The following is a 13811-nucleotide window of genomic DNA, read 5'->3' as shown; positions in this document are numbered from 1 at the left end:
CATAACATGGTACATTCAGTAATACTAAGGATAAACAAAATACACAGTAAATGTAAATGTAAAAAAAAAAAAAAAAAAAAACTAATACTGTTAGTCCAATTTCATACCAATTTCAGTCCGATTCCATACTGTAGTAAACCTTTCATGTGTGCCAATGCTTTGTCTCTGTTCTCTAAATAATAATGTTTGGAGTGATGATTTAAATGAATTGTATGGTTTGTCAGTGATTGACTTTGGTAGGGAGTTCCAGATGCTTACTGCCGAAATTGAAAATGCCTTCTCTGTTATTTTTCAAGAATGCCGGGACATATTCAGTTTATTACTTCCTCGGGTATTGTAACGGTGAATTTCTGATCTACATGTTAATTTATGATGCAAGTAAGGTGGTGTTTTATGTGAATTTATTTTGTATAGTAAACAACAGTATCGGAGATATGTCTTCGGGACATGGTTAGGATATTGTTTTCATTAAGTACCGGCAGAATATGCTAAGACTTTATGTAATTGAGAGAGAAGCGTAAAGAGCAATTCTGTATTTTCTGAATTGCCCTAGTATTTTGAGTGGAGAGAGAGCTACCATATATTGAATCGCAGTAATCGAACAGAGGCAAAATGAGAGTGTTAACCAGATATAGTCTTGTTTCTTGCGACAAATAGCCTTTTAATTTATAAAGCTGTCGTAAGATGCGCTTAGCTTTATTACACTGTTTATTCCAGCTAAGCCCTTGGTCTATTATTAAGCCTAGATCTTCTACAATTTCTCACGTGTGTACTCCTTTATTACCTCCGTAATCACACTCGTTGGCCGTATGGTGATGAAATAAAGAGAAATTAAAGTGGGAAATGGTAGATGTTTCCTCGCCATTGTGTTCACTGTCCAGAATCGAAGATAGGAAGATTCCAACTTAGTGCAACTCTTCTGTCAGAGAATGATATTTATGTGTACGATTAGCAAATGTACAAAACCTACATCGTGACGGAGAAGATAACCACACCCAGAGCCGTAGCTACAGGGGGGGGGGGGTGGTAGCAAGAGGGCGCCGAATAAGCAATAAGAAAAAAGAAGTGTTGAAAATGAGTAAACGATGTGGTGCCCCGTAAAAGTATTGGCGCCATATTAAATCAATATTGTTGTCGGTTTGCAAAGAAATAGATTTGTTAAAAAATTTCTTGCTCGCTACACTCGCAATCCAAACGTTTCAGTAAAACTCACAAGAAGATTTTACTTATTATTTACAGAAAGTATGAAATGAAATCTGAGAGTTTTACGTCCCACGGTTATGCCGGTTAGATGGTGATGATGAGTAATGAATGAAATGGTGGGATGAAGAAAGTGGGAGGAAACGGGAGAACCCCGAGAAAACCCACGCACACGGTGTTTGTCCACCACAAAGTTCACTTGGTGGGGGCTGGGATCGAACCCGAGACCCTAAGCACCAGAGGTGAACGCTCTACCATTGAGCCACCGCGGCCCCCTTACAGAAAGTAATTATATAATGATTTGTTAACGATGTGATATACAAGGTGCCGAGTATTGACTTACATTCTACGTGGGAGCACGGTCAAAGTCTGAAATATGTGTTCGGCGGTTTGATGATGATGAGTCTGGTTAGTTAATCACGCTTTTCTTATAATATTAATCACGACGGTGTGAATGAAAGTATGAAAAATGAGAGAAATGAAGACACTCATGCAAGCTGCTATTTGAGCAGGAATATTAAAAGTGAAGGTAAACAAGAATAATAATAACATTTTCGAATTTGAAGCAGTTGTAGAATGGGGGCTTAACAGGTCAGAACTTAACCCAACGAATTTAATCTTTTTTAAAGACTGATCACTACCAGTGATTTTTTTTTTATTCCGTTGACATATGAAATGCTTCTAATTTGAAAGAATTTATTGGGATCATTTCTCCATCAAATACTTGTATTGCCACGATTTTTTTTGTGCATACGTGGTATCTAGTTGTGTGATTTTTTTTATCTATCTACATACATACAAAAGATATACAAACATTATATATATATATATATATATATATATATATATATATATATATATATATATATATATATATATATATATATATATATATATATATATATATATATATAGAGAGAGAGAGAGAGAGAGAGAGAGAGAGAGAGAGATAGATACACTCCAATGAGTACTTTCAGGCTCTTTGCTATTTTATTCATTATACACAAATCTGCTAACTGGTCGTATGTTACGAGTGAGTTAAAGATTAAATTCAGCTCCATGTGGACACAGCTGAATTTGCTTTGACGGAGTTTGCTTAAGTTTTGGTTAGCCAATAGTAAACGAAACCACGTTCCAAACCCTTTGGACAGTTTAGTTTGTCACAGTTCTACGGACAGTTCTGAACGGTACGATTCGGTTCGGTTTGGGTTCGGTTCGGTTCGGTTTGTGAACGGTTCGGTTCGGTTCGGCTCGGGATCGGTTCGGTTCGGTTTGGGATCGGTTCGGTTCGGTTTGGTTTGGAAACGGTTCGGTTCGGTTTCGGTTAACCGTTCCAAACCGGTTTAAGTGGCAAACCGAAACCGCGGTTTACGTTTTCAGGAACCGTCCACCCCTACCTGCATTGCAGGGTTACAGTTACGGGCTCCGGATATTCACCAAATTCACTGCACTGATGCACCACCGCATGAAACAATTTTTCATAAGAACTTTGTGTCTTGCTCTGCATTAGGGCGTACACCTAGTAATGGAACCTATCGGAACTCAATTAACATAAACTTGAAGGAATTTTTTAAGGAGCCTTTGAAAAGTTGCCGTCCATCATCCATGTTTCGCTTCTCGATAGCTCCGTAAGAATATATTTAGAGGAAATTACCAGAAATATTTATTTTTCCTCCCATTATATAAATTTGTTTTCGTAACATATATCCAATAACTATTTACCAATGCTTATTCAAAGTTGAAATATAATATTCTTCTTTCAATGGCTTCTAAATAAGGTCGCTTTTTTCACCTGACTCAGTCAACGTGGAGGACGGTCCAAGAGCTTGGACTCAGAGAACGGTGCAAGAACGATGAAAATTTTCGTCTATTTTGCGGGAAAATGGACGGATTGGCATATCTTCCCATATTTGTTTGCTATTTTCTATTCTGAAATTTTAATATTGGTGAAACATAATATTTGAAATCCATTAGGGCCCCATATTGCTTGTTTTTAACATTTGCGAAGCTGGCAATATTTTCTTCTATTGATGCTTGTTCTTGTGTCGAGTACCCTAAACTTCGATTTTGCAGGCTTCAAGAGCAACTGAATTGTTTTTCAAGTTTGATTAAAATCACGTAAGCTGTTTGGGTCGTTTGCTTTGTCTCTAGTTCAACAAAGGTGAAAAATTAACCGTGACAAAATTCTCTATATGATAATACTTCTGTAATAGAATTGCCGGAAACTTCTCTTATCTCAATATCTAAAATATGTAACTCTTTATTTAATAATATATATTTGATTATACTGCATAGTTTTGCTTCAGTTGAAGATTAAAGAAAACAATTTCAAAAAAATTATCGAGTTCATTCAATGTATTTATATTATGTTCTAAAAGACACCGGTGATGAAATTATCGTGACAAAATTTCCGGGGATGAAATTACCTATTTCCTAATATTTTGGTGACAAAATTACCGTGACAAATTTTCCGGTGACAAAATTATCGCCGCCCAGTTTTTATTATGTTTAACCAAGAACTACTGCCCCGGACCTTTGTGCCTAACTATTTCAGTTTAAGCCCTTGTACACAGAACCTATCTACCTAAGACTGATTTTCTTTGAAATTTCTCTTAATTTCTTTAAGATTTCCTGACAAAAATATTTATTTATTATTCATGACTTTAAAAAAACATAATTATTTTATTAACAGCTATATCTCACTTCCTGTCTTACATCAAGTAGCATTTAAAAAAAAAAAAAAACGAATGAAATCCAAACTGAACAAAAACATTTTCCACCAAATTTTCCATCTGGTAAAAAATGTTTTTCAAAACACTAGTTACAGCATATAAAAAATATAATGTATATACAAACACATTGAAGAGCTTTTATCAACTTTTCATTATACAATACAATCCAATAACTAATATGGTTTGAATGTGTTTATCATATTCAAAGTCAGGTGGGAATGCGGGAGGACGTCGTCCTCCTACCTTCTAAAAATTTGTGCTGCGTTCCTCCAGTTCCTAAAAAAATTACAATGGGTGAAAATAGGCAGGAGAACGGCGTAACGTCACGTCACTACTACCGTCTCCCCATCTTTTCAGATCCACTTTTACCCAGAGGTAAAAGTGCGGGGTAAGGCGGGGGGACGCCGTCCCCCACCTCAAAAGATATGTACGGCGTCCCCCCCAGTTCCTAAAAAAATTACAATGGGCAAAGAAAGGCAGGGCGAACGGCGTGGCATTATGCCGCTACCTACCGACCCCCACCTTTTCAGATCCACTTTTACTCCTGCTTTCACTCCCTGCATATATCACACTCTTCGTGGACCTCTCGTGACGTGGAAGGATTCTAATAGCTTCTAGATGGAATTAAGAAAGAAATCAGGGCACATAAATGTACAAAACAAAACTTTTAAAAATCTCGAGGAAAGACGAGAAAACCTTTCCGAAAATCAAGGTGAGACGAGATTTATACAAAGTTTAGGAGAGGTGACGAGAGAACCTTATTTTTCGCGTCCTGTCCAAGAATATTCGCAGTATGGAATGTAGAGGGTAAAGTTGCTTCGAAGGTGGTAAATTTACGTACGTATATGCTGTATGTCTTGAGAGTAGTCGTGATGATCTCCTAGAATAGTTGAGTGAAAAAGCTAAGTATGTATTGCTATGGAGCAAAGCATTGCAATAATCGTGTATAGAGGGAAGTTTATCAATATAGAGTTAGAGGATTAACAAGGTATTCAACTGATAACATTGCCTGGAGATATTGTCGGCTTCAGATAGCACAATAAAACTACGGGAATTTATTGCCAATTTAAAGATAATTCAACGATCCATAGTATCTTCGATGAAACAAGTTTCTGACAAGGGAACCTTCCGAAAATGATAGTTGCAGGGAAAGATGTGACCTATGCCAATTGAAAGAGCTGTAACAGAGATGTTCATTCCCAAAAAATTAGCTGCCCATAGCAATAGGTTCAAGAAATATAAGGGGTGGAAGTTCGGGAAACAGCAAGATTGGACAAGGGGGGAAAAGTGCAAATTCCGCAAAAAAGAAGGGCACGGCAAAATACAATGCTGACAAGTGATGTATAGAAAGAGACTTGTCATAATAGGGAACAAATGAAGGCCACCAGTTTGGTTAACAGTGTTGCCAACTCCAATGAAAAGTACATACTTTGCAAAGAGCACTATAGGAAGTGAGTGCAATATTCAGTGTCAACCTGTAATGTAGAATATAAAATATGACGTGCATAATCAGTGGTACAATCTAACAAAAGAAAATAAAAAAACAGAAGTACGAAAAATATGGAAAAGACGAAGTTGGTCATAATGCGCCATATTTGATCACGAGCTGTGTATATTAGAATGAACAAAACAAGAAGCACCAACTGCGCAGGAAACCGACGTACCTAGAGTCAAAAAGAAAAACGAATTCCAAAGTTGGCAACACTGGCCATGAAAATCCAGACAATTCTAATATTGTTAGGCCACTCGCTTCACAAAAAGAAAATTCCGGCAACAGACATTAGCCTTCGCATCATTTGTACATGCTCGTCAACATTGTACGTACAACTGTTCGATGAGACAATGGTCCAAACAGAAGATAAATTTGCAGTGAGCACAGCGGAATACTGCCAATCCGTCACACATGGTATAATGATCGCCTGTGAATGTCTCGAAACAGTACTCTTGAGGTGTCGGAACCTTTGGTGGTCTTTTTATCACATATCCACACCTGTAGAAACCAAACATAATAAAAGGCTTGATCTGCTGTGTGCTGCTGTCTGCAGTACTATCGCCGCCTATATGATATACCCAGAGTGTCCCACCTAACTCTGCGACTGAAATAGTTTCAAAGCGAAAAAAATGTGACACATCCAGTTGTGCCGGAATGCACCCATGTCAGCGAGCGACAAACTTCTGTGAGACGCAAGTGCCCCCAAGTCCCCCATCATAGGGTCCCAGGGGCCAACTTCAAAATTTCAAATAGTACCATCGGTCGAGTTATATTTCTTTCGATAAATCTTGGAATGTGCAACAACGCATATCAGAAATATTTACTATATGGGATTTCAAAATGGCCGCCAAAAATATCTGCTCGGTGACAAGAAAAACGTGCATTTTTGGCGGCCATTTTGAAACCCGTGCTTTATATAGCAAATGTTTCTTATAGGCGGTGTTGCATCTATCCAGAGAAATATAATCCGCCCCCTGTTCTCATTTGAAATGTTGCGGTTGACACCTCGAGCTTTATGATGGGGGCCCTGGGGGACTTGCTTCTTACAAAGTTTTCTTGGCCCTCGACATGAGTACATTCCTTTGCAATTGGATTTGCAACATCTCTTTTCGATTCGCAGCAATTTGAGATCACAATGTTTGATGCCATGTTAAGACACAACATATATTAGTTGCGGCCATTTTGAAAACCATGCTTCATATAGCAACTATTTCCTATAGGTGTTGTTGAACATTCTAGGATCTATCGAAAGAGGTACCACTCGGTCTCTGTTGCCATTTGAAAGTTTGAAGTTGGCTCCTGGGGTCCTATGATGGGGATCCTGGGGGCACTTGCTTCTCACAGAATTTTATCATCCCCTGACATTGGTACATTCCTGCACAACTGGATCCGTCACATTTTTGTTCGTTTCGCAAATCTTTCAGGTCACAAAGCTTGGTGGAACACCCTATATATTCCCACATACGACCCAACCATGACATAATGTTCACTACTTCTATTATCGGTTGTTGGCTCAACCCAACCATTTCATGTTCCCCGAATTGACATTGCCTCAATCACTCTAGCATTGATGCATTCCGAGTGGTGCCTGTTGCCGGAATTTTCTTTTTGTGAAGCGAGTGTCCTAACTATATTAGACTTGTCTGGATGTTCATGGCCAGTGTTGCCAACTTTGGAACTCGTTTTTCTTTTTGACTCTAGGTACGTCGGTTTCCTGCATAGTTGGTGCTTCTTGTTTTGTTCATTCTAATATGCACAGCTCGTGATCAAATGTGGTGCATTATGGCCAACTCCGTCTTTTCTGTATTTTTCGTACTTCTGTTTTTTCTATTTTCTTTTGTTAGATTGTACCACTGATTATACACGTGATATCTTATGTTCTACATTACAGGTTGACACTGAATATTGCACTCACTTCCTATAGTGCTCTTTTCAAAGTATGTACTTTTCATTGGAGTTGGCAACACTGTTAACCCCACTGGTGGCCTTCATTTGTTCCTCATTGTGGCGAGTTTCTTTCTATACATCACTTGTCAGCATTGTATTTTGCCGTGCCTTTTTTTTTTTTTTGCGGAATTTGCACTTTCCCCCCCTTGTTCAACCTTGCTTTTTCCAGAACTTCTACCCCTTATATTTCTTGAACATATTGCTATGGGCAGCTAATTTTTTGGGAATGAACATCTCTGTTACAGCTCTTTCAATTGGCATAGGTCACATCTTTCCCTGCAACTATCATTTTCGGAAGGTTCCCTTGTGAGTGCAAACATGAAATAAAAACTTCTCATATGCTCTTCACACTTACACAAGAAATACAAAGTACAGTGGACCTCGAGTTACAGACTTAATCTATTCCACAACGCTGTTCATGAACCGAAATTATTTTTCCGGCTGAAGTTAATGTAAATACAATTAATCCGTTCTAGCTACAGAAACATGTCACTACATTTTTTTTTTTTTTTACCGTATTTTATAGGGGAATGAGAAGCAATACTTGTTAGAGAATTCGAAAAGAATATCTAAGACAATTTATGGATATGTGCATACCGGTAGTTACCAGTGATCGAAGTGAGACGGTATGCGGTGGTATGCCATACCATTTCTGGCTTTTCAGTGATGAAGACATACCGCCTCTGGTTTTTCAGTGATCAAGAAATACCGTCACTGGAAAGTGGATGCTAATATATCTGTAATAAATCTATTTTTACACACAGTAATTGACGAATAGCTCCGAGTGTAAGAAACTTTTACTTCTTATGTAGAAATAATTTCTAAGATGGCAACACCGACATTTTTGTTATATTTTTTTCTAAATTTTATTTTAAAAATGAGGTATCTAAAAGGTTCACCTAGTTTATATTTTGTTTAATATTACGTTGTGCCATATTCAATTGCTTCTTTCTTATGTATGTGTGTGTCTTCTTGCCTTAATGTATATAAATGCCATGGGGGAATTTATAAGTTGTCTGCTGTGGAGAACTGACCTTCCGGGGGATCTAGAATACCCCTCAGTCGAGTAGGGGGTTCGGGAGTTGTCCTGCGGTAAATTATTTTAAAATTGTTAATATAAAAATACGGCTTTTGAGCATTTTCATGTATAATTATCTATAATACAACATAAGGTTTTTTTTTTTTTTTTTTTTTTTAAATTTCAGTTGAGGGCGGTATAAAGCCTCTTCCCCGCAACTCCGGAGAAGCTCTCCCATGTTTTGAGTCATTATGTGAATAGAAATGCAATCTTTTAGACAACATACTCTCACTGTATTTCAACATTTAGATAGGTGGTATGTCGAGTCAAAATCATAATAATAATAATAAAAATACCGCCTCTGCTTTTTCTCCACTTCGAACAGTGGGTAGTACCTACATTTCCAATTCGATCCCTTTTACATCGGGAATTGAACCGAGAACTATGCAGTTACAAAAATATTAGCCACTTTCACGTTGTCTGCGGTAGTCTACTGAAACTAGTTATGGCAATGGAATGGAGAAATATTGAACTCCTGTATTTCACCCTTAAACACGCGCCTGTAAAAATAATATTTTACACTTATTTCTTTCCTTAAAAAGAAGTATGCTGCAGTTCTTAATTCAGAATAGCTATTTCATTATCAACGGTTCGTGACTTGTTTCCGCTATTGAAAATGCATTACAACTAGATTAAAAGGAAAAATTGCATAAACTCGCGTGCGTTAGGAAATAAAAGAGCACATTGTTCTACATCATACAACGGCCTTGAAGAACTTTTTTTTTTTTTCTTGTAACTGGAAATAAGTTAGGACATTTTGAAACTGTTTAAAAGTTCTTTATCAAAGTGAATAGAACTGAAACGAAGCAAACGTTTGCTTTTCTTTTTGTTTCGCCATAATAGTTGAAAGATTGTATAAGCTTAAGTAATGATTTCTATCCTTGATTAGACTTGAAATTCTGCAGTTTGAAGCATGCATGAATGGTGTAGAAGCGGTGCGAGCACTCAAGGCATTGTAGTATTCATACGTAGTAGTTAGAATATCTTCAATTTTGTAATTTTGAAACTTGTCAGAGAAATAAAGAACACTAGGTACAACTAGCTATAACTAATGGTGTATATTTATAATATACACAACATAAATAAATAAATAAATAAATAAATAAATAATCTGTCCTGACAGAATAGCTACTATCAACTTCATCAGATTGGCAACGAAATGACATACTTTTTAGCACCATAAACATTCCTATTCCTCAATTTTCCCTAAAACTACGTTTGACAGTTTATTCTAAAGCACATCATTTTGTATAACTCGATATGATCTATCGAGTTCAATTCGATATATAGGGTGTTCTAAAATGGCGCCCACGGACTACAGAACACTATTCTACAAGTCAAAATAAAACCAAAAATACAGGATTAGTCACATACCACGTGGAGGCAAAAATACTGTATTCTATTAAAATGTATTGTTTTGTAAGATGTATTTTTGGCATGTCAGTGTATTGTATTGTACTGTTTTATAACATCTTCAATCTCTTTCGTTTCAGTTGACACACAATGGCTGGTCGATTAATACTGGAGCAAAGATTTGTAGCAAGCCTAATGGAAGTGTAGGGTTCACTTACTCTGGTCCGTAAAAAGTTGACACCACGATTTGCACGTATTCCGCCAAGCCGTTTAAGGGGATCTGATACCTCTTCGCTTAGGTTTCTAACTCTCCATTTGATAACATGTAAAATTTAATATGATAATTTCTAACAAAGTATTGCAGGTAATGACTTGAAATTTTTAATACAAATACACAAGACACATATAAACCCAACCACGGTCCCTAATTTACGTTACATGTGTTAGATTAATTGCAACATATTCTTCAGTAAGTTTGGCAACAGAGAATAAAAAGTATGCTGCAGAGGGGAGAGGGCTGACCATCTGTTCTAGCTGCTTTTAATGTAATTCTCACTTCTCAGTGGTTAGAATGGTCTGGACTGTAAGAGCCCAAAACCACTTCTTTCTTCCTTTCACTGTTTGTTTGTTTCTTCCACCCCCTGCAGTCACAAGAAGACAACTTGTTTCGGAAAGCATTTTGAATTAGTAGCAAAAATCAAAACTGAATGACACCACGGACGGATTAAAGGGAGGGGCGGTCACTCCCTCCGAGAACATTTGAATACTTTGAATAATCGAAGTAAGAAACTAGAAATTGCGTAATCTAATAAGAAAAGTTTGTTGTAGTATACAGATCAAGACGCATTTCAAGTGTTACAGCATTGTACTCTCCTCCCCTCCCCTCCCAATTCTCTTCTGAAGAAGTTCTCTTTTGTTTCTCTGTCCCATATTAGCCTTTACACTTACACTTTTACTATCCAGTATTGATTTTGACCATACCATCTGCACAGCAAGGCGAGTAAGGTTTACGAGTCCTTCCTGCCCCCTTTTTAAAAAATTGCTAATTATAAAAAATAAAAAAAAAATATCGAAAAACAATTCATCTCAACGATAAAGACTTATATGCAATCTTAAAATAAACTCTCCGTCTGTCGCGTATGCTAGCGATCTAATATGTATATACGAATAGATGAAAAGTTAGTTTGAAGCCTAATGTATTGTTTTTCTGTAAATAAGTCCGCATTCATATTTGTTTCTATTGTTGCATCGACAAAAGTGAGTGCCAAATTGTGTTAGGCTCGTTGGTCTTTGCGATGTCCCTAAAGATGCAAGGCCGTGGGCAGTCGCCCACCACTTGAAACGCCTCTACACTAGAGGTCTGCACGTGCTTGGGCCTACAAAGCATGCATCACTTCGGGCCCGGGAGGGGTTCGGGCAGTAGCGTCATTTCAGATTTGGCTTGGGGGGGGAGACCCTTGATATATATAAAATTTCGCGTTTTTCACTGACTTACTACTATTCTATTGATAAAATATATATAAATCTCAAACTCAGAGAGGCAAATCTGCTCCCTAAATGACGCCCCTGGGTTCGGGCTGTGAATTTTTAAATATACAACAATATTTCTCGGACTTTTTCTGGCCTAACTTTGTAAATATTGTGTAAAATGATACAATTTGCACCTTTCTTTCTGGAGGACTTTTAAAACACAACTGCAAAATCAAACCTCGAATTGCCGTAAATAAAAACACAATTTTGAATTAATAATTAAGTTTCTGTAATTCGGACTTATTTCAGGCTCATTTGATTATCACACGAGCTCAGTCCGGGCTCGGGCCTAAATACTAAGACATATTTCGGACTGGGGTCGGGCCTCACATTGTAAATTCACGGGCCGGGCCCGGGCTGAAAATTCTAGCCCGTGCAGACCTCTGCTCTGCACCCGCACACATTCCTTCCTAGTCGATAAAGTAATAATTCCTTCCATTCCTTCCATTCTCGATAAAGTAATAATAATAATAATAATAATAATAATAATAATAATAATAATAATAATAATAATAATAATAATAATAATAATAATAATCAGTGGCGTATTTAGGGAGGGGGCTTCCGGGTTTAAGCCCCCCTGAAATCTTACTTACTATAGTAAAGTATATGAAATATCTTGCAGAATTTTCACATTTTCAGGCAAAGCCCACCAAAATTTAGCAAAGCCCCCCCGAAACAAAATCGTAAATACGCCACCGATAATAATAATAATAATAATAATAATAATAATAATAATAATAATAATAATAATAATAATAATAATAATAATCCTCACTTCAATCATAGTTAGACGGGCAAGAAGGAAATTTTAAAACTTTTCTCTCCCCTGGGAGAGCTGTTTTATAATTTGATAAGGTCTCTTCTTCGTTACTGCATCTATCCTTGGTCGGGCCGCGGTGGCTCAGTGGTAGAGCGTTCACCTCTAATGCATGGCGTTCGATCTCAGCTCGCACCAAGTGAACTTTGTAGAGGACAAACACCATGTGTGGGGATTTTCTCGGGGTTCTCTTGTTTCCTTCCACTTTCTGCATTCCACCATTTCCTTCATTTCTCAACATCACTAGCTCCTTTAATCTACCAGGCATAACTGTGGGACGTAAAACTTATAGATTTTTCTATCCTTGGTCTTCCACTTCCTGGTTTTTCTTCTGCCTTTTCCTCTATCCACACGGTGTCCGATCTGAGTGTCGAATAAGATAGGTAAGCATGCTCTTTCTTCTCTTTCCTATTATCTTCATGATCTGTCGTTCTTTAAGCTTCCTTTAGTACGTCTTCATTCCTTGCCTTATTATTATTATTATTATTATTATTATTATTATTATTATTATTATTATTATTATTATTATTATTATTATTATTATTATTATTATTATTATTATTATTATTATTATTATTAATCTTTCTACGGGTACATCTCGCTATTGTGGCAAGATTCGCCCATTCTAAGGTTTTAAACTTTCGCTCTTGATTATAAAAATTCATTATACATTATAAAAGTCTGTACAAATAAATGTATAGGTCTACATCTTATAAATAGTATACACACATTCTACCATTATAAAAATAGTATACATCTTACAAAAATAAATTATCAACGAAATACCTCACTACTGTCAAACAACATTTGTACTGTGTATATATTTACTGTATTATATAGACTGCCATGCCTTTTAATCACATGGCTATCCAGCTTGCCTCAAGACGATGGGCAGACGCCAATAATTTGAGTATTCTAGCAGGGAATCGAACCTAGAACCAGGCGATCAGTAGTCGAACGCTCTAACCATTAGACTATGAAACCCCATTGAATGACTATAAGGTTAAAATTCAAATGATTCTACAACAATTATCAACGAAATATTTCACCACATTTCTAACACGAACGACATTTATACTGTTGATACATTTATATTAATTACTTTATGAAAACGAAACTATATATCTGAAATTAAAACGACCCCACAAAAAGCATTTTTTCCCAACAAAATACCTTACTATTTTCAAACAACATTTATACTCTGTGTACACATTTATATTAATTACATTATAGAAAAGAATAGAATGATTATATGCTTGAAGTTAACTCATCCAAAAAGCAATTATCAATAAAATATCTTAATATTGTACACTGATTACATGTACTGTACACTTTGTATATTACCAATACACTAATTTCTGAAAATTGAATAAAAATATTGTATGTATGGAATTATTACATTAACCCCACAAAACCAATTTTTGCCAAGTCTAATACCATCTTTCAAAGACATTACTTTTAGTTTTATTACAAAGTAGAGCATTTATAGCATCTTATACGAGAACAATATAGAACATCTTATTATGATAAAGTATATTTAACACAAATACGTTATTTAGATACAATATTTTTGTTCGTTCCAAATTTTTAATAGAAACTACTGCTGCTGTTATCTTTCTACATTTACTGTCTTCGAGTTTATTTTTGTTTGTCGAATCT

The sequence above is a fragment of the Thermobia domestica genome, chromosome 1, assembly GCF_964235325.1.
Source record: "Thermobia domestica chromosome 1, izTheDome1.hap1.1, whole genome shotgun sequence".
In the NCBI taxonomy this organism is placed as follows: Eukaryota; Metazoa; Arthropoda; class Insecta; order Zygentoma; family Lepismatidae; genus Thermobia; species Thermobia domestica.
The sequence above is the reverse complement of the archived record's forward strand: the minus strand, read 5'-3'. Positions refer to the sequence as shown.